General features: G+C 46.5%; 1 protein-coding gene across 7 annotated transcripts in view; it reads left to right on the top strand.

Moving 5' to 3' along the window:
* ST3GAL3 (ST3 beta-galactoside alpha-2,3-sialyltransferase 3) overlaps nucleotides 1–25203 on the top strand; it is a 225438-nt gene that overhangs the window by 2339 nt on the left and 197896 nt on the right. The window contains exon 1 of one of the 7 annotated variants that reach the window (XM_047789359.1): nucleotides 10775–10797. The exons of the other annotated variants lie outside the window; for them this stretch is intronic. The gene's annotated coding sequence lies outside the window, so the exon portion shown is untranslated. Of the gene's footprint in view, nucleotides 1–10774; nucleotides 10798–25203 lie in introns of those variants that run through there. 7 annotated transcript variants of the gene reach the window in all.

Here is a 25203-nt window from a genome sequence, read left to right as displayed (position 1 = left end):
CCTTCCCTTCTCTCGTTTGTAGTGTCATCACTTCCAGATAACTCACTTCCCAGCCTAGACGTTTAATGGCTTCCCACCGTCTGTTGAATTAAGCACAGAAGGCCTGGCCTGGGCAGTATGGGGCGGCGCATTCCTTGCTATTCCTCTCGACTTTATTATATTTTTCAAGTCTGTGGAACTATTTGCTCTTTGTGTGTTGATGTTTGTGCTCCCTGTCTTTGCTCATGTTGCTTTTTCTGTCGTAAATGACCCTGTGAATCTCTAATTGTTGCTTCTTACATGTGTTTTGGGGGCCATTTTGTGTGGAACTTTCTTTTTTCCTGTGCTTTTCTCCTGGTCTAGATGGGGCTTGTCTCGCCCTTGAATACTAGAGTCTGCTTTTTTGCTGCACTTGCCAGCATAAGATCGAAGCGTTTTCAGGCCACGGACTCTCTTCTTCATGATCGCGCACAGTGTCTTGTACGTGGTGGGTACGTGGTGAATATATTTTATATTGAACGTGACTTTGAACAGGATGGGTACAAAGAAAATCCTTTGTTCAACAAAACATTTGTCTTAAAAATCTGTAAATAGAGTTACTTACGTGAGAGAACTCCTTATCGAGAGAGCTGGTACAGTGGTCTGGATAGCTTGGATTAGCCTGCGTCAACAAAACTCTCAAGACTTCGGTGCCTCAGCAGAACAAAAGTTGACTTCTCATTCATGTCACATTTCCAGCATGACTGCACAGGTAACCACCACTCAGGGACCCAGGCTGATGGAAACTCCGTCTTTTTTTTTTTTTTTCTTGGGGGTGCACCCTCGGCATATGCAAGTTCTCAGCTAGGGGTTGAACTGGAGCTGCACCTGCTGCACCTGCCAGCAATGCCAGATCTGAGCCACATCTTTAACCTACAGCACAGCTCACAGCAGCACCAGATCCTTAACCCACTGAGCAGGGACAGGATCGAACCTGCATCCTCATGGATACTAGTTGGGTTTGGTTCTGCTGAGCCATGGTGGGAACTCCGGAAACTCCATGTAGACGTGGTGTTTCTGTGATCACTTTTTTTTTTTTTTTTTGGCTGCACCCAAGGCAATGCAGAAATTCCTGGGCCAGGGATTGAAACCAAGCCACAGCAGTGGCAAGGCCACATCCTTAACCGCTAGGCCACCAGAGAACTCCCTCTGTGATCATTTTGGCTAAGTGGAAGATGGTGATCAAAGGGCCCTGGATTTTAAAGTTTTCGTCCCGAAGTGGCACATACCACTCTCATCAGCACATCATTGGCTAACGTGAGTCACATGGCCATGCCTAATTCTAAAGACGGGCAGGGAATTGCAGTTTTAGCATGTGCCTGGAAAGCATAGGGGCAGGAGTAACTGTTGGACAGCTCTAATGACGGCTGTATCCTCTCTGAGTCTCATCGCCTGTGGAAGATGAGATAGCAAAATCAGATTGGCTACTAGAGAAAAGCATATTGACAGTAACAAAAAGCAGTAGCTCTAACTAGTCATGAAATGAGTGTGGGTTGGGAATTCCACTACAGGCACTGTAATGCTCGCGGTGTAACAGACCAGGTCTGTTGATACAAGGACATTTGGGGAGTTCCTGTTGTGCCGAAGCAGAAACGAATCCGACTGGTATCCATGAGGATGTGGGTGTGATCCCTGGCCTCACTCCGTGGGTCGGGGATCTGGCGTTGCCGTGAGCTGTGGTGTGGGTTATAGACACGGCTTGGATCTGGCGTGGCTGTGGCTGGCAGCTGCAGCTCCGATTCGACCCTTAGCCTGGGAACTTTCATATGCTGCAGGTGCAGCCCTAAAACAAATAAAAATAAAAAGACAGTCAATGATTTTCCGGTCCTAGCACAGTCGTCCCCGAGGGCCTCACTGTTTTCCAGCGCCCTCAGTGACGAACACAGGCGGTGTGCTAGGTGTCCACAAAAAGCTAAAGCGTAGCCAAGATACTCAATTTAAGAAGCCAGGAAGTGTGTAGTTACACAGATTATATTTTTGCTTGAATGGTTAAAATAAAAAGGCTCCCACTTCAACCTCATTGGTTTAATTGAGTTTAAATGAGTCTCTCAAATTTTGATATTTGAGGAGGAGATTGCACTTTCAGCAAAGAAAGTGAAAGAATGGGTTAAAAACTGCTTCTGCCACTGATTGTCTGACATCGGCAAGTGTGTTATTCTTTTTTTTTTGCACTTTTTTTTTTTCCCCACTACAGCAAGGGGGTCAGGTTATCCTTACATGTATACATTACAATTACATTTTTCCCCCAGCCTTAAGTGTGTTATTCTTGAGTCCACGTTTCCTCATCAGTGAAAGGCGTGGGGTGGTTGTGAGTTCACTTTATGTGAAGTGCGTTGCACAGGACCTGGTTCAGAGTAATCCCTCCTGATCAGCAGCAGCAGCAACAGCAGCAGGATTTGAAGAAACTTTAGAAATCGGGTAAGGAAATCCCAGGGAGGGAGGTAGAAGGATTCCCCTAGATTTTCCTACCTTGGTTTTCACATTTGTAAAAATGCAGATAAAAATCGCTACCTTGAAAGGTTGTTCCAAGAATTTGAGCACATAGATGTAAAAATTGTGGTCCTGTTATTATTAGATACGCAAGGGACCTCTTATAATCAAAATAATAGTTTTTTGGGAGTTCCTGTTGTGGCGTAGTGAAAACGAATTCGACTAGTATCCATGAGGTTGCAGGTTCGATCCCCTGGCCTTGCTCAGTGGGTCTGGCATCCGGCATTGCCCAGAGCTGCGGTTGCAAACATGGCTCCGATCCCACATTGTTGTGGCTGGGGTGTAGGCTGGAGCTGCAGCTCAGATTGGACCCCTAGCCTGGGGACTGCCATGCCATTCTGGTGTGGCCCTAAAAATAAATAAATAAACAAATAAATAAATAACCTAAGGATGGAAGCCTTGCCAAACATCTGTTTTCAAAATGCACTCAACGTAGTTCTTTTCTTTTCTTTTTTTTTTTTTTTAGTAAACAAGTTTCTAGCTTTTGTTAAGATGTGTTCTTCACTTTGAAAGGACAAATGTGTGTATTTTTGGAAAATCTTCTAGGTGCCATACTGTTAACAGACGTTTGCCATCCCAGAAAAGGTCAGCAAACTTGTAACACCAGTATTTTTGTAAAAAAAAAATATATATATATATATATATATATATATGTATACAACTGCTCTTTAAGTTCTAGAAATCTTATACACACTTGGCCAGATGATAACCAGAGAACTCCTTTGAGGCACAAGAGTTTCATGGTTTCTCTTTAGCTCATTGTCAAGTGTATTATTTATTTATTTATTTATTTTTGTCTTTTTAGGGCCGCATCTGCGGCATATGGAGGTTCGAAGGCTAGGGGTTTAATCCGAGCTGTAGCCGTTGGCCTACGCCACAGCCACAGCAATGTCACCACAGATCCGAGCCAAGTCTGCGACCTACACCACAGCTTACAGCAATGCCAGCTCCTTGACCTGCTGAGTGTGGCCAGGGATCGAACCCGCAACCTCATGGTTCCTAGTCAGATTCGTTTCTGCTGCGCAATGATGGGAACTCCACATTGTCAAGTTTAATTATGACCCTATTTAAAATAAGATCCAGGAGCTCCTGTTGTGGTTCAGTGGTAATGAACCCAACTAGCATCCATGAGGACTTGGGTTTGATCCTTGGCCTCACTCAGTAGGTTAAGGATCTGGCGTTGCCGTGAGCTGTAGTGTAGGTTGTAGACACGGCTTGGATCTGGTGTTGCTGTGGCTGTGGTGTAGGCCAGCAGCTACAGCTCCAATTTGACACCTAGCCTGGGAACTTCCATATGCCACATGTGCAGCCCTAAAAAGACAAAAAAATAAGATCTGATTTTTATGAAATTAACTTCATTGGTGTCATTTTGTAGTGCTTAAACTGCATTGCATCGTGAAGCCGGTGGTAAGTGATGGGACCATCACCCCCCCACCCCGTCCTCCCAGGCTGTGGAGCTCGCTCGTTTGGGGGATTTTTTCCTGATGCTCTTGTGCCACAACGTATCTGACATAGGGATTGCGTGAGAAGGTCCACTGAAATTAAGTATCAGAGATGCCGATAAACGGGAATTCAGGTATTTTCTTTTGATACCTTGGTGAATCATTCTGAGTACCCCTGAGATGCCCGTTCTCTCTGATGGTGAATGGCCTGGGCCGTTACAACAGTCTCGTCCTGCTCTTGCCTGGCCTTCTCCTGACGCGACCTGCTCGTCAACTCAGGTCCCAAAGTCAGCGGTGCCGCAGATTTAAGAAAGAAGAGACAAAGAAATAGAGTGGGGATCAGGGGGCCACCGCCTTCGAGAGGCAATGGCCACCCTCTGAGCCAAGGTATGATTTTTATTTGCTATTTTCTACTTCCTTGTACGTTCGGAATCACATATGTCATTTACAGTGTTACTGATCAAGGCTACAGATAGGCAAGGCGCAGACCCTTTGTGTTCCTAGATGTATAAATGATTAACCCTCCAGAGAAAGATGATGTTGTTTTTTTGTTTGTTTGTTTTGTTTTGTTTTTTGTCTTTTTGCCTTTTCTAGGGCCGCTCCTGCGGCACATGGAGGTTCCCAGGCTAGGGGTCTCATCAGAGCAGTAGCTGCCGGCCTACCCCACAGCCACAGCAATGCGGGATCCGAGCCTCGTCTGCGACCTGCACCACAGCTCACGGCAACGCTGGATCCTTAACCCACTGAGCGAGGCCAGGGATCGAACCCGCAACCTCACGGCTCCTAGTTGGATTCGCTAACCACTGCGCCACAACGGGAACTCCAGATTATATTGTTTATGCTTGAGGCTCTTACGCCCTTTCCTCCAACTCCCTTGGGGTTCTGGTCATGAGAACAAGAATGTCGATGGCTTTGCGTGGACGACTTGTGGAGTATTTGGCCACGGGCTTTCAAGCAGCCCCTCGTAGGACGTACATTTCCCGTCTGGCTCCCTTTCCCCCAGGGGTCTGGGAAAGTCTTCTATATTTTGCAAGCCTAGAGTAGCGTCATTCTTCAAGCGCCATCTCGTTTCTTCACATCTCTGTGGCCTGTGCACCTGCATATCTGGCACAGCTCCAGCATCTCCCCCTTTTCAGTTACTTTCAGAAGTATTTCTGTTAATCACTGTGGCGAGGGCAGTTGTGGCTCGTTGTTGTGGTGGTGGTGGTTGTTCAGTGGCTCTTGACTGCATAGAAACACAGAAACAAACCCACAGGTACTACCAATGTGCCTCCCCTGGTGCCTCCTGTAGTTTTGAGATGAGGAGTAGGATTTAATGGAGATAGGCTCCCCGCAGCAGCTTCAAGCCAATCAGGTCCTTGAAGGACGTGCGATTTTTTGCGAAGAGGTGTCTAGTATGTTCCCTTTGTGGATTATTAATGCCCGCAGATAAGCCCGTGCTTAAGTAGATGCCGTCTGGCCTCATCCCCTTCAAAGGCAGTCTCATCATGAGGATGTGGGGTGACCCGAAATGAAGTTATGTGCCCATCACATTTTAAACGAATTTGTTTTTGCAGACTATTCGCTTGACCTCCTGGTAGAATAACGCCGTGTTGTAAATCTGCCGCTTGTGCGGCCAGTTTTCCATCTACTTGTCTTTGCGTAGATCATAGCACCTCGGCATCTGTGTGCCACTCGTGAACACAATGAGTGCTCTGTATTCCTTGATGTAGAATGATTAACTAAGGTTTTGAAGTCTTTTAATGTATCATTGCAGGCTTTTGGTAATCCCAGATCCGCATCAGTATTCAGATTATGTGCGTAGGACTCCGGTCAGTAACGACTCCATCCGCAGCGTTAGGCGCAGTACAGCCCATGTTATACCTCTGCATCATTTCCATTGTATCCAGCTTTCAGTTCCTGACAGTATTTGAGCACAGTGGGTAAAGGAGGTGAACTAATGGTGACATTATTCTCTGTGTGGGCAAAAGAAAATGCCTGAAGTAAAAAGAAAGTTTGCTCCCCCATACTAGAGGGATCCCGTACTTTAGATAGCCAACGCTGTATTCCTCTCTTCAGGCGATGGGCCTCCTGTCCAGACACATAGGAGTTAGATCAGCAGCCACAGTATGATTCAAAGAAGAATTACTCAGTTGTCTTCCTTCTTCCTGTTTCCTCAAGGGCAAAGACGGATCATGTGCTCCTGGAGTCCGTGATGAATCCTTAGCAAGTGTAGGGACTGAATAATCCTCCCAAGTTATGGGACGTGGTAACGGAGGATTAGGCGCACAGGCCCAACATGTGTCATTAGCACACACCGTTCCTGTAGGTAGTGCCATCATAGCAACAGAAAGAGTAGTAGGACTGACAGGATAATGTTGGTCTCGCACCAGTTTTTCCCCTTCCCCACTCAACCTCTTCATTTGACCCCACGTCGGTATTTTACTGTTAGGTGTTTTATTGGTTGGTTTAGTTTTCTTTTCCGGTGGGTCCTGGATCACCATTCTCTTCGTTGCCTGGACTGGGCGCTCTCCCAGGGGGGCCAGACTGATCCATGGTCTCGTTCTTGTATTCTCGGATATTTCTTTGGGTAACCCAGTGATATTGTCCATTTTCTGTAACGATAAGAGCAAAACCTCGTCCCTTTTTAACCCTAAATCCCTGATGCCAATTCCTATAATTATCCCTCCGTAATATTGGCGTATAATCATCCAACATTTCTTTTGGGGGATAACATGGTTTTTCATTCCTTTCTTTCTTATTGAAATGAATAAAGGCTGCAGGTTGAGTATTAAACCCCCTAACGTCCAAAAAATTTAGGGTAAATAAAGCTTGAGCTATTGTGCCTCTTGGCGATAACCCTATACTCCCCCTTTTTTGTTTGAAAATAGTATTTGTTGAACGTAAAATATGTTCTCTCAGTAATAGTCTGACCTTGGGGTTATGAGGAATCCTTGTAAGATGTTTAACGTTTCAATCCCTGAAAAGCATTTTTAACGTAAAACTAATACATGCAGGGCCGTTGTCCGTTTTAATGGTTTTAGGTGTATCTGTGTAAGAAAACGCTTGTCGTAAGTGTGACTTAACATCCTTAGCTGTCTCTCCAGTATGAGGGTATGTATACAGCATTCCTGAATGAGTGTCCACAGCTACGTGTACATACCCCGGTGACCAAAGGAAGGGATGTGAGCAACCTCCGTTTGCCAGAGATCCTGAGGTTGAGTACCTGATTAGTAGCAGTGTCTGGAGCAGACGGCGGGTGTGTTAAAACACACTCAGGGCATGCTTTTACAGTACTTCTGGCTTCTTGTCGTGAAATATGACATTTATGCGTAAGTCCTTTGGTGGCAGTGTGTGCCAATTGATGATATTGGAATGGGCTTGCAAACATAATCCATTGATCAACTTTTGTATTTCCTTCAGATATAGGACCAGGCAATTGGGATTGAGATCTAAGATGACCAATAAAAAATGGGTTGTCCCTGGCCCTTACAATAGCTTGTAAAGTAATAAACAGTTGCTCCACAGGAGAGTTTCTGTGCCCCGACAGTGAAATTGTTTCAATTATAGAAGTCACCCGAACAGTGTATTGTGAATCAGAGACAGTATTTGAAGGAACAGGAACATCTTTTAAAAGTTGAATAACAGCATCTAGTTTAGCTTGTTGTACAGAACGAGTTCTGGGTCTCCACGTTTTGGTAGAGGGTCCTGTATACCCTGCCATTAAGTCTTTATTAGCATCTGTAAAATATGTGTCTGCCGAAGAAATGGGCTCTGCTTTTGTAACTTCAGGCTTAACCCAAGAGTGTTTAGTGAAAAACCGTAAAACAGGACGTTGAGGGAACTGAGGATGTATATTCCCTACATACTCTGTCAAGGCCTATTGCCAGTTCATATCTTCTACAAACAGCTGCGATAATCTGATTTTTTGTAAGAGGAACTATGGTTTCTGTAGGATCAGATCCACTCAATTGTTTACTTCTAATCCTGGCCTTGGCAATAATCTGAGAAGTCAACGTAAGTAGTCTGATCTTTGTGGGAGCAGGAGACAGACGTGTCCATTCTAGAGGCCCTTTTGATTTTGCCGTAAAACGGATGTGGGGGCGTTTTTTGTAGGTAATGTAATTAACGGTATTGGCGTACCAGGGTCAATGCGAATAAGCTGTTCTTCTTGCATAGCTTTGTTTGCAACCTATAACTGCTCTTTAGCTGACTCAGACAATTGTCTAGGACTGTTGAGGTCAGGATTCCCATTAATACTTGAAATAATTCAGTTGACTGATAATTTGGTATTCCCTAAGTAGGTTTTCGCCAATTAATACCTCCCAATAATTTCTGAAAGTCGTTTCAGGTTTTAAGATGTTCTGTACGAATTTGTACCTTTTGTGGTTTAAAACACCCTTTGGCCATAAGATACCCTAAGTGAGTAAAAGGCTCAGCATCTTGTGTTTTATCAGGTGCTATCTTTAATCCAAATTTAGTAAATTCAACCTCTATTTGTAAATATATTTTCTTTAAAGGATCTTTATGAGCCAGCAAAATATCATCCGTGTAATGAGTGACATATGCATCTGGAAATTGTCGTCGAATATTCTGTAAAGGCGTTGCTACAAAAGTTGGGCATAAAGTAGGGCTGTTTATCATCCCTTGAGGTAGAACTTTCCAGGTGTATCTTTTAACAGGTTTTTATTATTTAGGGATGGAACTGTACATGCAAATCTAGGACTATCCTTTTCATGTAGTGGTGCAGTATAAAGACAATCTTTAAGATCAGTAATAAGAATTGGCCATTGTTCACGTATCACAGCAGGCGACGGGAGTCCTGGCTGTAGGCCCCCGTAGGTTCCATGCTGCTATTAACTTTCCTTAAATCTGTTAACATTCTCCGTTTTCCAGATTTCTTTTTTCTTACAAAAACAGGAGAATTCCAAGGGCTAGTCGTTTTTTCAAGATGTCCTAACTGTGGTTGTTCTTGTATCAACTCAGTCAGAGCCTCTAGTTTAACCTTTGGAAGGGGCCACTGTTCTACCCATATTGGCTCATCAGATTTCCGTTTTAAAGGTAAGGCTGTCATTGGAACAGTGGCCCCTACAAAAAACCCAAATGTGTTTGTAACTTGCAAGGATTATATCCCGTATTAGCCATGATATTCTTAGCTTGAGAAGACAGTGTGGGAATGGTAATAAGCTCTCCATTGCATCAAGAGATCTCTTCTCCGTAAATTTGCTGGTGTATCAGAGGTTAGGGTTGCAGCGTTGCAGTTTGTTCCTCTGGTCCCACATATGATAGAATTTGAGCGCTTCTTTTTATATTTTGTATTGTTAAAAGCAAGTATCCTCATTAATAGCTCATGTAATTTTGGATTAGCCACTTTTTTTGGTAAATTATTAGTCAACCTGGCAATGAAATCAGTATAAGGTTCTCCATTTGATTGCTTGATATTAATAACGGAAGGAGTTCCTTGTCCTGGTGGGCTAACCTTTCCCAAGCTCTTTGACACCCATCATGAACTGGGGCTGTCACGTTACCACCAAACTGTAACTGATTTTGAATTCCCATTGATTGTTCACAAACTGTATTGGCAGGAGGATTACTGGCAGCATTGCACCGAGCCATCTGAGATGCCTCATCTTGCCACCAGGTTTTAAATTGGAGGAACTCAGAAGTCGTCAAGCTGGTTGTAGCAGTCGTGTCCCAGTCACAGGGAATCAAACGTTCTGACTGTGCCAGAGCTTGGGCTGATCCCACAGTATAAGGCGAATTACTTGCATATTGAGGACAAGCTTGTTTAATTTCTTTTATGACTTTAAATGATAAAGGTTTATAATCACGCCGAATGCCCCCTTGAGGGAGCTGTGCACTGGCTTGTACTCTCTGCGCCTGTGCTGGGAGAACTAAGGCATCTCGGTCACTTTCCTGTCTAGCTTGTCATACTGCCTTTCGAAAGCTAGACCTAGCAGCCAGAGCTGTATGTTGAGTGACTGGCTTAACAGCTCCAAAAGCTCCATCGTCCCACGGCACCTCAGGGTCTGCAGGAGGAGGTTCTGATTGTAAATCAGCAGGATCAGGCCATGGAGCAGACGGCTGAGATACTGGAGAAAAAGGAAGAGGCTGAGCTGGAGAGGCGTGAGGGCCACACGTAGATTGGAGCCTGGGAGCAAAAGGGGGCTCTTCCTTAAATTCCCTATATCCAAGTTTTCACAAGTATGTGGGGGTTTAAAACCTTCACCCTGCTCTTGATGTGCTAACAAATGTTCCTGCACATCCTCCTTTTCTGAGTCCGAAGAATCAGAATTTTCGGATTGTAAAGGAGCCAAGGTAGTATAAATGAAATTACATAGAGACCAAACACTCAGAGGTATCGCCTCCCCACTATGATAAGCGCGGCGCAAGCAACGCAGGACCTCCTTCCATTCCTCTGAACGCAGTGTGCCTTCCTCAGGGTCGAACCAGTAACGCTGTTTATGTACATGACATCAAGTAATTCTCGAAAACTTTCATCTTTCACTTTCACGCCTGAGCTTCGGAGTAAAGTTTTCAACAAAAGACTATAATCAGCATGTTTAGAAGAACACTGCCCCATGGTTACCGTGATTTTCAGATCCACGGGGTGTACCCACCTCTTGGTACGTTCCGGTCCGTCGCTTTTTCAGCCGGGATCCCCCGCGTCTGTCAGCACCTGTCCATTAGTCTCGTAGGCTGTGAGCTGCTTCAGGTCCCTGTTCAGGCGCCACTTGACGCAACCTGCTCGTCAACTCAGGTCCCAAAGTCAGCGGTGCCGCAGATTTAAGAAAGAAGAGACAAAGAAATAGAGTGGGGATCAGGGGGCCACCGCCTTCGAGAGGCAATGGCCACCCTCTGAGCCAAGGTATGATTTTTATTTGCTATTTTCTACTTCCTTGTACGTTCGGAATCACATATGTCATTTACAGTGTTACTGATCAAGGCTACAGATAGGCAAGGCGCAGACCCTTTGTGTTCCTAGATGTATAAATGATTAACCCTCCAGAGAAAGATGATGTTGTTTTTTTGTTTGTTTGTTTTGTTTTGTTTTTTGTCTTTTTGCCTTTTCTAGGGCCGCTCCTGCGGCACATGGAGGTTCCCAGGCTAGGGGTCTCATCAGAGCAGTAGCTGCCGGCCTACCCCACAGCCACAGCAATGCGGGATCCGAGCCTCGTCTGCGACCTGCACCACAGCTCACGGCAACGCTGGATCCTTAACCCACTGAGCGAGGCCAGGGATCGAACCCGCAACCTCACGGCTCCTAGTTGGATTCGCTAACCACTGCGCCACAACGGGAACTCCAGATTATATTGTTTATGCTTGAGGCTCTTACGCCCTTTCCTCCAACTCCCTTGGGGTTCTGGTCATGAGAACAAGAATGTCGATGGCTTTGCGTGGACGACTTGTGGAGTATTTGGCCACGGGCTTTCAAGCAGCCCCTCGTAGGACGTACATTTCCCGTCTGGCTCCCTTTCCCCCAGGGGTCTGGGAAAGTCTTCTATATTTTGCAAGCCTAGAGTAGCGTCATTCTTCAAGCGCCGTCTCGTTTCTTCGCATCTCTGTGGCCTGTGCACCTGCATATCTGGCACAGCTCCAGCATCTCTAGGTTGTCCTCCGTGCTGCTGCTCGAGTGCGCGCTCTAAAAGATAGATTTGAAGAGTTCCCGTCATGGCACAGTGGTTAACGAATCCGACTAGGAGCCATGAACTTGCAGGTGAGACCCCTGGCCTTGCTCAGTGGGTTAAGGATCCAGCGTTGCTGTGAGTTGTGGTGTGGGTCGCAGACGAGGTTCAGATCTGGCGTGACTGTGGCTGTGGTGTAGGCCGGCGGCTACAGCTCTGATTCGACCCCTAGCCTGGGAACCTCCATGTGCCGCAGGAGCGGCCCTAGAAAAGGCAAAAAGACAAAAAATAAAATAAAGTAAAATATAGATTTGACTACGTCGTTTCTCTACTTAATCCCTTCAGTGGGTCTTCACCGCCAGCGGGATAAATTTCAGACTCCGTAATGTGGCATCTAAGGTCTCTCTGTTTTTACTGCTTTAGCTTCTTCCCTGACGCTTTTCTGAAACTCTCCAGACAGCTGTTAATTTCCACCACCTCGTGAAGTTTGTGTCTGTTTAAACTCCCTGCATCACACTGTTCTTGAAGGCAGGTACCACACCGTTTTCCTGCTGCTGTCCTCTGTGTGTCATCATGGCTTCTGCCTGGACCGGTAAGACGTCATAGCTCCCAGCATGGCTCCAGCACAATTTTTCTGTACCATTATATTTCTTTCCTTGCCTTTTTTGGAGAGAGACGTGAGCAGGTAAACAGTATGGAGCTACTGGGTGGGTTACAATAGCCACAGTTCCAGAGGCGTGGTGGCAGTGGAAGAGAGCATTTACCTCGTATTTTCTGATGATGCGTTTTACACATACAGGAGCAGAACAGTGGAGTTCTCTTGTGGCGCAGCGGGTTAAGGATTTGGCATTGTCACTACTGTGGCTCTGGTCACTGCTATTGCAGGTTCCATCTCTGGCCTGGAAACGTCCACTGCCTCAGGCACAGCCATGAAACAAAACAAAACAAAACAGAGCAGTATAACGATACCATCACTGGGTCTTAATATACTTTAGATTTTTTTTTTTAAAGAAGCAGAGCATTACAATTCTAGTAAGAGCCTCCTGTGTATTTTTCCCTGATCTCCTCCCTCCATCATCAGAGAAAACACTACTTTGCATTTAAAGTTTTAAAATGCCCGTGCATGTTTTTATGCTGTTATGCTTTCGCTATATGCTGTATAGCCGTCCATATAGCGTACACAGCAGGGGTCAGTGAACAGGCCTGCAGGCTTTATTGGAACACAGCCATGCCCTTGTTTAAGAGTTGTAATCGACTGCTCTCCTGCTGCAGTCTTCTCTTTCCGTTTTTCTGGACATGTCGCCGTCTCCCAACCCCTTCAACACCAGCCCCCACCCTTTTATCTCAGGTGGCCCCGGGCAAAGCACGGTTGTCTTTTCAAATATTCCAGTTGAATTTTCTTAAGACTGATTGGAGTCAATTTAAAAAAAAAAAACAAGAACTGTGTTTGGAGTTCCTGTCATGGCGCAGCAGAAATGAATCCCACTAGGAACCATGAGATTGCGGGTTTGATCGCTGGCCTCGTTCTCTGGATTAAGGATCCGGCGTTGCCTTGAGCTGTGGTGTAGGTTGCAGACGCGGCTTGGATCTGGCGTTGCTGTGGCTCTGATTCGGCCCCTAACCTGGAAACCTCCATATGCCTCGGGTGTGGCCCTAAAAAGCAAAAAAAAAAAAAAAAAAAAAGTCTAGAACCTTGTTCTTTGAACACTTTTGAATAAGCAAAGGCCAAAGAAAACCAAACACTAACAGCTCCTATTCAGAAAGACTTTTTTTGTTTGTCAAAACAAAAATGAGCTAAAACATGCAAAACTGAAAGTTGAGTTTCCTTGGATTTCTACCCCATCCCCTCCTTTTTTCTCAGCTACTTGTAAAGGGGACCATCTGACCATGGACAAACTAGTTTTCAGCTTTACTCTTCAGTCTTCTGTTTTTAAGCCTTGGTGTAGATATCTAATTTCTACTCAGAAAGTCAGTGACTGCCTGCGTTAGGTGAGTCTGGGTCCAGTAAGGAGATGGTGCTTTGAGCACGTCAAGTTTAATGTAAGAATGATTCATTTTAACAGTGAGTTGGAGTAGCATGAGATTAGCTAGTGAGAAGTAAAGAAATGAACACATAAAAGATGCTCAACACCTCTAGCCAGCAGGGAAATGCAAATCAAAACCACAGTTCACACCCACCAGGATGGCAATAATCAAAAAGACAGACTTCCTGTCATCGTGGCTCAGTGGAAACAAATCTGATATCCGTGGAGACACAGGTTCGATCCCTGGCCTTGCTCAGTGGGTTAAGGATCCGGCATTGCCATGAGCTGTGGTGTAGGTCACAGACGAGGATCTGTGACCTACACCACAGGATCTGGTGTTGCTGTGGTTATAGTACGGCGGCTATGGCTCCAATTGGACCCCTAGCCTGGGAACCTCCATGTGCCATGGGTGTGACCCTAAAAAGACCAAAAAAAAAAAAAAAAAGGCAGATAATGCGGAACGTTGGTATTGGTGCTGAGAAATCAGATCTCTCATCCACAGCTGATGGGCGTATAAAATGGTACAGCAGCTTTGGAAACCCATCTGCCATTCCCGCAAGCAGTTAAACATAGAGTTACCATATAACCTGGGTATATTTCACGCTTACATATATACCCGAGAGAAATTAGAACTTAGGTCCGTGTAAAAATATGTACGTGCATATGCACTGCAGCATTATTCAGCCAAAAGATGGAAACGACCCAAATGTTTGTCAGCTGACAAAGGATAAGGAATTCCATCCATATGATGGAATGTATTTGGCAATGAAAAGAAGTGCTGACTTACTGCAACATAAGCGAACCTTGACAAGGTGCGAAGTGGAAGAAGCCTGTCACAAAGGACCACGTATTGTGATTCCATTTGTATGAAATACCTTTAAAAGTTTAAATTTAAAGATATTTCACTTTTAATTCCTATCCTACGGACTGGCCTAGTCTGTAGGACAGAAAGTAGGTTTGGAGTTCCCTTCATGGCTCAGCAGTTAATGAACCTCACTAGGATCCATGAGGAGTCGGGTTCGATCCCAGGCCTTGCTCAGTGGGTTAAGGATCCAGCCTTGCCGGGAGCTGTGGTGTGGGTCACAGATGTGGCTCAGATCTCAGTGTGGCTGTGGCTGTGTGGCATAGGTTGGCCGCTGTAGCTCTAGTTCGACCCCTAGCCTGGGAACCTCCACATGCCGCCAGTGCAGCTTAAGACAAAAAAAAAAAAAAAAAAGAATAGAAAGTAGTTTAGTGGTTGCTTATTGCTGGAGGTTTGTAGAGGATGAAAGGGTGCCAGGGTATCATTTTGGAGTAGGAAGTATTCTAAAATTGATTGTGGTCATGTTTGCACAACTTGGCAAATACTAAAAGCCTTCGAATGGGTGGATTGTATGGCATGTGAATGATACGTCAATAACGCTGTCAAAAAGAGTTAGAGAGAACTCTGAAGACCACAGAAGCAATCTCAGGAGCAGCCGCCACCCCAGGGCTGAGCTAGAGAGCTCAGCAGGGAGCCCCCCACCCTGGCACACAGCCACGGCAGGCTGAGATCCAGACCTTGGTGTCGTGGGCATGACCTTGGCTCCCTGGGTCGCAGATGAGCCACACTGGTGCTGCCCGTAGCTCAGCGGGTTAATAGCATGTAGTGTATGTAGCACATGGTGGAGCTTGCCAGAAATCTTCATCTAGGGCGCTGGGGAAGGCTGATTATAGAGGGGTGTCTCACTGGAGCCCCTCTGCCGCCAAACTGCCCCAGAGAAGTGCTGAGGGAAGCTGTTGGCTGCTGCTCACTGCTGAGTGCTGTGTCCGGGAAAGCCACGTGTGCTACGGGAGCCTACCAAGAGGAACACACTGGAACATAGCAGCCATGGCTTTCCAGTACCCTCTAATGACAAACCCTGACACCATGCCAACTGGCCAAAAAAAAAAAAAAAGTGTTTTAAGGGCCCAGATCCATTTTCACAGAGCAGGCGAAAGGGACGACCTTGTTGCTGAAGGGCACGAGGTCTGTAGGTCACATGGTGGGGAGTTGGCACTGCAGCTTACCCTTAGCTTTTTAGGCCCCTGTGGAGAGCCTCAGGTTATCTGCCGCCTGGGCTGTTGTGGTTTGGAGAAGCCAGGGCACTGTCTCTTGGGTCGACTTGCCCTCAGCCCAGCAGCTCCAGTGACCCAGGTTTGTTTGCTGTTTCCATTGGCATGGTTCTCTTTCACACACCAATCACGCTTAGGCTGGATCTCCTATGGCTGCTATTGTGTGTTTGGTTTTTTCCTTTTTCAGCTGCACCCAAGGCATAGGGAAATTCTTGGGCCAGGAATCGAATTCATCTTGCATGTTGATCTACGGCATGGCTGTGGAAACACTGGATCCCCTGAGCCAGGGATCAAAGTGGCAAAGGCCCCGGAGATGAGCTGTATCATTAACCCACTGCCCTATAGCAGGAACTCTGTTTTTGTTGTTATTTTTCTGGGGTGGTGGTGGGGGGGGTTGTTTCAGTAGTCCCTTTAAACTTTTTATTCATTTTCATTTTATCTTACTTTTTTTTTTTTTTTTTTTTTTTTGCTTTGTAGGGCCACACCTGTGGCATGTGGAAATTCCCAGGCTAGGGGTCGAATCAGAGCTGCAGCTGCTGTCCTACACCACAGCCACAGCAACATGGGATCCGAGCCGCGTCTGTGACCTACACCACAGCTCATGGCAGTGCTGGATCCCTGACCCATTGATCGAGGCCAGGGATCCAACCCACATCCTAATGGATACTGGTCAGATTTGTTTCCTCTGGGCCATAACAGGAACTCCTTATCTTACTGACTTTTATTTATTTATTTATTTTAAGTTTTTTATTTTTTTTGTCTTTTGTCTTTTTAGGGCCACTCCCTCGGCATATGGAGGTTCCCAGGCTAAGGGTCGAATCGGATCTGTAGCCACCCGCCTACACGAGAGCCACGGCAACTCGGGATCCGAGCCGCGTCTGCAACCTACACCACAGCTCACGGCAGTGCCGGATCCTTAACCCACTGAGCAAGGCCAGGGATCGAACCCGCAACCTCATGGTTCCTAGCCGGATTCATTCACCACTGAGCCATGACAGGAACTCCATTTTACTCATTTTTAATCTACCACAGCCTTCAGGAGTCTTACTGTGTTTTCAGCAATGCTGCTTTGTTCTGTTTCATTGAGGCTTTTGTTTTTGTGGTGGTGTTCTTTTTCTTTCTTCACTTTTCCTGAGGGCTCATTTTATTTTATTTACAAAATGCTTTACTGTATTTTCCCTGAGCGTTCCCTTCAATCTCTGCTCGTAGCTTTTGCTTCACAGAGCCTTGGGGGAGTGGGCAGGGCTGGAAGAACCTTTTTGTCAGAGACCTCTCTCAGTTCTGTGAGCAGTTTTCTGTCCTGCGGTCTTCACGTACCAGGCTTCCCACGACCCTCCGCCCTACCTTTCTTCCGCTTTTTGTTTGTTTGTTTGCTTTGCTTTTTTAGGGCCACGCCGGCGGCGGCGTATGGAAGTTTCCAGGCTAGAGGTCGAATCGGAGCTGTGGCTGCCGGCCTACGCCGCAGCCACAGCCATGCCGGATCCTTAACCTACTGAGCGAGGCCAGGGGTCGAACCTGCAACCTCATGGTTCCTAGCCAGATTCGATTCCACTGCAGCAGGACGGGAACTCCTGTTTGTTTAGATTCTGTACTGGGCTTTGTTTTATTTTTGTTCCGATGTATCGTATAGCCTCTTCAAATCATAGTTATACGACTGGAGTCAGATCATTTGAATCCTAGCTCTGTGCTTAGACAAGATAATTTTACCCCTCTGTGCCCCAGTTTCTTCTCTGTATAATGAGAATGATAACTTCATAGGATTGTTGAGAAGATTCCGTGAGTTAAATCATACAAAACTTCTAGAGCTATGGTTAGTCCACTGTCAATACTGTATGAATATTAAGAATATTAATTGTTTTATCCCTTACAAAATGTAAGGAACGTGTCACATTTATCACACACACAGACATACGAAAGACTGGACGTGGGAGGTTTGTTGGGAGGCTGTGGTAGTCAAGTTAGAAAAACCATGATGGTGGCAGTGAAGACAGAGGGATGGGTGGATTCAAGAATTGTTTAAGGAGTTCCCGTCGTGGCGCAGTGGTTAACGAATCCAACTAGGAACCATGAGGTTGCAGGTTCAATCCCTGGCCTCACTCAGTGGGTTAAGGATCCGGTGTTGTTGTGAGCTGTGGTGTAGGTTGCAGACGCGGTTCGGATCCCACATTGCTGTGGCTCTGGCCTAGGCTGGCAGCTACAGCTCCGATTCGACCCCTAGCCTGGGAATATCCATATGCCGTGGGGAGCGGCCCAAGAAAATGGCAAAAAAAAAAAAAAGAATTGTTTAAGAGGTAAAAACATTCATAGGACTTGGAGTTCCCGTTGTGGCTCAGTGGGTTAAGGACCTGACGTTATCTCTGTGAGGATGCGGATTTCATCCCTGGTCTCAATCCGTGGGTTAAGGCTCCAGTGTTGCCTAAAGCTGTGGTGTAAGTCACAGATATGGCTCAGATCTGGTGTTGCTAGGGCTTGAGACTTGACTCAGCCCCTAGCCCCGAACTTGCATATGTTGCAGGTGCAGCCATAAAAGAGGGAAAAAATTCATAGGACTTGGTGATTGATTGCATAGGAGGGTGACAGAAGGAGGTGGTGACAAGAATACATTCCAGGTTTCTGACAGCAGCACCTGTGAAGGTGTTGCCTTTCCCTGAGATAATGAACCCCGAGAAAGAGGAGGGACATCTGTGAAACACCCAGCTCATGATGCAGAAATTAAATGAATGGACGTGCACCTTGGCAGAGATAGCTGGATGGAATAGATAAAGTTTGCGGTAGACAGTATAAGGACGGTAAATGGAGTCGCAGAAGTAGAATGAGATTGCCATGGGAATATCTGTGGTCTGAGGTTTTCTTTTTTGTCTTTTGTCTTTTTTTAGGGCCGCACCCGTGGCACATGGAGGTTCCCAGGCTAGGGGTTGAATCGGAGCTGTAGCCACCGGCCTACGCCACAGCCACAGCAACGCGGGATCCGAGCCGTGTCTGCAACCCACACCACCGCTCACGGCAACACCGGATCGTTAACCCACTGAGCGAGGGCAGGGATTGAACCCACAACGTCATGGTTCCTAGCCGGATTCGTTAACCACTGTGCCATGACGGGAACTCCTATTTTGTATCTTTTCTGATTTTCTTTTTATTGAGGATTTTTATTTTTTCCGTTAGAGTTGGTTTACAAGAAGTATATTAATTTGATCTTAAACACTTCTTGAATGTGCTGTATACTAGGTGCTCTGCTATTAAATGTAGGTAATTCGCTGACCAAGTTATAGATTATGCTCTCGAGTTGGTGCTAATTCCTTAGACAGACAAATGGACAAGATATTTTACAAGTGGTAGAGGTGAGCGTGGGCTGTGAGGGAGCACAGATTCCTGTAGTGTAGGGCAGTGTTTAAGGAAGACTTTCTGAAGGAAGTCAGACTTGGACAGAGTCCTGGAAGATTCGCAGGCATTGCTAGGCGCAGAAGGAGAAGAAGCTTCCTGCCACACGGTACTGCCTCTTCGTTTGTGGCTGGGTGGGAAAGAACCTGACTAGTATCCATGAGGACGCAGGTTCGATCCCAGGCCTTGCTTGGTGGGGAAAGGATATGGCATTGCTGGGAGCTATGGTGTTGGTCGCAGACGTGGCTCGGATCTGGCGCTGCTGTGGCTGTGGTGTAGGCTGGCTCTGATTCAACCCCATGTGCAATGGGTGCAGCCCTGAAAAAAACAAAAAGAGGTCAGTGGTAAACTTACTGGGGGATAGGTAGGATGGGAAGCCCGATCACATTGTGGGGGTGGGGGGTATAATGACTGGGGGGGATGGGCAGTCAGACAAGCTCCTCTAGGGCAGAGTCTAAATTCTTTTTTTTTTTTTTATTTTCCCACTGTACAGCAAGGGGGTCAGGTTATCCTTACATGTATACATTACAATTACATTTTTCCCCCAGCCTTTCTTCTGTTGCAACATGAGTTAGAGTCTAAATTCTTAAGTGTCCTCTGTGCCTTGCATGATCCCTGGCACTTGGTGTTTGTTGCACTGGTTTGTACAGAAGACAGACACCTCCTCTGAGATAAGACGAATGCAGGAGGAGGGGATGAGCCCAGATTGCTGCCTCTCCTCTACCTGCTGAAGAGAGTCTGCGGGGAACACCTGCAGCTCTTTCACCTGCGTGCTTTTCGAATGGCGGTACAGGGAGGCCAGGCGCACTCCTGCGGCCAGAAGGATTCTCAGCATTCATCTGCTACTGTTCTTCTTTTCTTTCTGGCCGCCCCCAGGCACTTGGAGTTCCTGGGCCAGGGATCAGGTCTGAGCCACAGCCGTGACCTGTGCCAGATCTTTTAACCGACTGTGCTGGGCTGGGGATCAGACCTGTGTCCTGGTGCTGAGAGACACTGCTAATCCCGCTGCACCGCAGCAGGGACTCTGTGTTCTTATGTTTTGTTCTTGTCTTTTTTTTTTTTTTCCTTTTTAAGGCCACTCCTTTGTCACATATAGCAGTTGCCCCAGCAGTGCTGGATTTGAGCCACATCTGTGACCTGTGCTGCACCTCGTGGCAATGCCAGATCCTTAACCCACTGAGTGAGGCCAGGGATCAAACCCACATCTGCACGGAGACTCTGTCAGGTTCTTAACACACCGAGCCACAGTGGGAAGTCTCTTTTCTTTTTTTATGGTTGAATCCCTGCTGCTTGTATCTTAACTTCTTTTATTCTGTACTATATCATAAACATTTCCCCATGTCATTCAAAATTTTTTCACAAATAACATTTTAATTGGCTGCATAATCCCTCATTTGATGTTTACTTGAACATTTATTTGCACATTTAGTTTAATTTTTCTTTTTTAACTTAATTTTGAAATAATTTTAGACTTACAAATACATTGCAAAAATATTTCAGAAAACTCTCCTAGGAGTTCCCGTTGTGGTGCAGTGGTTTATGAATCCGACTAGGAACCATGAGGTTTCGAGTTCAATCCCTGGCCTCGCTCAGTGGGTTAAGGATCCGGTGTTGCCATGAGCTGTGGTGTGGGTCGCAGACATGGCTCGGATCCCACATTGCTCTGGCTGTGGGGAAGGCTGGCAGCTGTAGCTCCGATTGGACCCCTAGCCTGGGAACCTCCACATGCCGCGGGAGTGGCTCAAGAAAAGGCAAAAAGACAAAAACAAAACAAAACAAAACAAACTCTCCTATATTCTTAAGGAGTTTGTGGTGGTGTCTGTCAGATCTCTGCATTGTCAAATTACTCTTTTCCTATCTGTAATTAATAAGCATCTTGTGGGGAGATACTTTAAGATTATGTAATAGCCCATTTCTCAAGATTTTTGTTCATTAACTTTAGCATCCTTTGACGTTTCTTAGCTGAATTATTACTAAAGTGGTTCTAAATGCTAAATCTTTTTTTCTTTTTTTGGTCTCTTTAGGGCTGCACACATGGCATATAGGAGTTCCCAGGCTAGGGGCTGAATTGGAGCTGTAGCCACCGGCCTCCGCCACAGCCACAGCAACACAGAATCTGAGCCACGTCTGCCACCTACACCACAGTTCACGGCAGTGCAGGAGCCTTTAACCCACTGAGGGAGGCCAGGGATCGAACCCTCGTCCTCACCGATGCTAATCCAGTTCCTTACCCATGAGCCACAACAGGAACGCCCTTCACCTTCTCATTACATTATTCCTTCTGCATTATTCCACTCTAAGGGAGAGCTTTGTCTTCTCCTCATTTATTGAATTCGTTTAGTGGGTCGTCGTCTGTTATGATCAGTCTGAATTGCTCTGGATCTGGCCATTAGGAGCTGCTTTTTCCTTTTGCCCTGTCTCTGAGCATTTTCCTACTTTCAGGCTTATCTTGTGCCTTCTCTGCCTCGCCCTGGCATCAGCCGTCCTTTCAAGGACCCCTGGTTCCCGTTACGTGGTGGAGGACGGTATTTAAAGTCCAAGGTCCAGGTGCTAGATGTGCTCGTTGTCATGAGCCCTGCTGCTGGGCCCTTTCAGTGCACCCAGCCGGGCTCACCTGCGTGTCACCCACGCAAGAGCGCCCACACACTATCCACATCGGTAGTTATTTTTATGTATACGTCCTGAAAACCATCAGTTCACACTGATAGCTTCACTTCCAACACAGCCTAAATGATTTACTCCAGTTTTTCCTTTTCCGTATTTGCAATTCACTTCTCCGTCATTGAGAAATTAACTCCTGTTGCCTCAGTATGTTTACTTTCTTGATCAGATCTCGTATGACCTGTTGCTATACCCCCAGACGTCTCTCGAGGCCCTGATGTCCCTTCCCCTCTTCGTCCAGGTGTATCTGTCTACCTCGCCTGGCTCCTAAAGCCTGACGGCTTCTAGATTAAATTATTCAGAAAGGAAGAGAGTGAGAGAGCTCATTCCTTTTTATGGCTGCAGAATCCTCCGTTTTGTGGATACACCATAGTTAATTCCACCCCTGCTGAAGGACTTGTATGAATAGTGCTGCACTGAAGAGCCACGCGCGTAAGTTGTTTGGTGTTTGTGTCGGTGTGTCTTTGGGATGGTTTCTTCGAAGTGAGATTACTGGGTTGAAGGGGTGGAAGCACGTGTGGTTTCGTTCGATGGTGCTCAGTTCTTCCCGCCACCCGCAGTGTGTGAGGGTCTCCCTGCAGCCCCACCGCTGGGACGTGTTGTGAACCGTCTGTGCTGTAGCAGCAGGTTTGAAATTTCATCTCTTGCAGGATCTTGAGATGTTGTTCTCCACACCTTGGAGGCTTTGGCTTATTTTACGCTCTTCCTGGCTTCTTTGTATGTCAGCTACTTCTGGAAATCACGTTTCTCTTTCTTTAGCTTGTTTGTTCTACCTCTGTATTTGAAGATCCTTTTCCTTAATGAAAAAGACAGAAGTAAAATAGGTGATTAGTTCATTCTCAGTGTCGTATCTGTTGGACAGATGGGTGAATCTTTTGACTGACTGGCAGTTGTGCGTCTGCCAGAGCCCTCGGCTGAAGTCACTGTATGGCTGGCACAGCTTAGAAATAACCTCTGCATTCAGGACAGAAAGAAGGGGAAGGGCTAGTACCAGCCACTTGAGTCCCCTTTTAAAAGGGAAGGAGTTCCCGTTGTGGTGCAGCGAAAAGGAATCCGACTAGTATCCATGAAGACATGGGTTTGATCCCGGGCCTTGCTCAGTGGGTTAAGGATCTGGCGTTGCCATGAGCTGTGGTGTAGGTCGCAGACATGGCTTGGATCCTGAGTTGCTGTGGCTGTGGTGTAGGCCAGCAGCTGTAGCTCCGATCCCTAGCCTGCCTGGGAACTTCCATATGCCACAGGTGTGACACTAAAAAGCAAAATAAAATAAAAGGAAAAAAAAATCTTTCCAAGAACTTCCTGCCTTTTGTAGGCAGGCTGCTTATACTTTAAATTTTTCATTGGTTTATGTGTGTGTGTTGGGGGGAGGATTGGACAGAGTACATGTCCTTTATGCTGCTGGAAATGCAAGTCTCCAAGTTTTTATTTTACTTTGAAAACTTTGTACATGTATTACTTGCATGAATGCGAAATTTAAACACATGAATATGTTGTGAAAAATGCCCTCCCCGGGCCCACTTTACAGAGATAATTGTTGTCCACAGCTTGGCGTATGTTCTTGTGTCTCTGTCCTTACCACTTAACCCTAATTGAAAATATTCCTGTCGCTCTTGCTTGTCACCACCAGGATGGGAGCCGTCAGGACAGGCACGTGCGCCTCGTTCTGTTACCCCTACACCGTACTCCTTACCTGTCACTCTCCTGCCCTCCGCTGTCCATCGTCCACCTTCTTTCCTCTGTGTGCGGGTAGCGGACCTCTGCCCACCCTCTGGGGTTCCTTGCCTTCCGGCTTCCATCCGGATCAGCTGATGAAAGGCACTGACAGGGATCAGAGGACAAGTGGCGAGAGAAGTCACAGTGTTTACTGTCCCCTGCTGTCCCTTGCCCTGGCCGTAGGAGCCGCTGTGCTCCTCTGTGGCCACTGCTCCTGTTGGCTGGCCTCCCCTCCCCAGCCCGCTCTGGCTGGGCTCCAGTAACCCCCTTCTTTCTCTTTCCTTTTCAGCTCCCAGGCAGAGATAGCTTCCTGTTGTTCCCACTTCCTGGATGCGTCCCTGCCCGCGGGTGGCTCCTCTCATCCTGCTCACACAGCTGCCCAAAATCCTGTCATTTCTTCTTTGGTTCACTCCTCTTTGTGTGCTGTTTCCTGCAAGACCTCAGCTGGTGTAGACATCATTGTGTACCTGCACCCTGATGTATTTGGTTCCCTATTGACGGACGTTTGAGTTGTTTCTATGTTTCATTCTTATAATACATGTTGCTAATAAACACCCATACGCATATCTTTAAAAATATTTACTGGGGACTTCCCGGTGTGGCTCAACGGTAACAAACCCCACTGGTACCCGTGAGGATGCAGGTTTGTACCCTGGCCTTGCTCAGTGGGTTAAGGATCCGGCACTGATTGCCGTGAGCTATGGTGTAGATCGCAGATGTAGCTCAGATCCCATGTTGCTGTGGCTGTGGCGTAGGCCGGCCGCAGCTCCGGTTTGACCCCTAGCCTGGGAACTTCCACATGCCCTAAACACACACACGCACACACACACACACATATTTTGCAGTGTGATTTTAGGGAAAAAGTCATAGCAATAGAAATGCTAAGTCAAGGTACATGAATGTTGTAAATTTCGGTAGATACAGGTTCCCCCTGCCATCTGAAAATAGAGCCATTCCTTTGAAACCTTTGCTAAGCCAGAGTGGTGGAACGCGACGAAGCAGTTACCAGCAGTTTACGTGGAAAGCTTTCTGAGCGTTCCCAGGCCCCCAAAATAACCTAGCAAATCATAGAAAATAACACTTAAAACCTAAAGTAACATAGGTAAGAGTAGGCATGATATGATAAATATGCAGCTTGAATACAATAGACAGAATGTAGGTACAGTATTCGCATACCGGAATTGGGAAGACAGCAAGGGCACTGGAGGGCTAAGAGGTGGTGGTGGTCGTGTGTGAGCCTGAGTCGCCAGAGGTTGGGATGGTGAGAGGTAGAGGAGGCTAGGATATAGGAGAGAGGGTCATTTTTATTTTTTAATTTATTTTATTTTATTTTTTTGCTTTGTAGGGCCACACCTGCAGCATATGGAGGTTCCCAGGCTAGGGGTCGAATCGGAGCTGTAGCCGCCGGCCTATGCCGCAGCCATAGCAACGCAGGATCCAAGCCGCAACGGATCTTTAACCCACTGAGCGAGGCCAAGGATACTAGCCAGATTTGTTAACTGCTGAGCCACCATGGGAACTCCGAGAGGGTCATTTTTTAAAACATTTTTTTCCTTTTTACAGCCACACATGCGGCATATGGAAGTTCCCAGGCTAGGGGGGGTGAATCAGAGCTGCAGCTGCAAGCCTACACTGCAGCCACAGCAACACCAGATCCAGGCTGGATCTGTGACCTACACAGCTTGCAGCAACACTGGATCCTTAACCCACTGAGAAAGGCCAAGGATTGAACCTGCATCCTCAGAGACACCATGTCAGGTTCTTAACCTGCTGAGCCACAATGGGAACGCCTTAAAATTT

This window comes from Phacochoerus africanus, chromosome 8 (genome assembly GCF_016906955.1).
Source record: "Phacochoerus africanus isolate WHEZ1 chromosome 8, ROS_Pafr_v1, whole genome shotgun sequence".
NCBI lineage: Eukaryota > Metazoa > Chordata > Mammalia > Artiodactyla > Suidae > Phacochoerus > Phacochoerus africanus.
The sequence above is the reverse complement of the archived record's forward strand: the minus strand, read 5'-3'. Positions and strand labels throughout refer to the sequence as shown.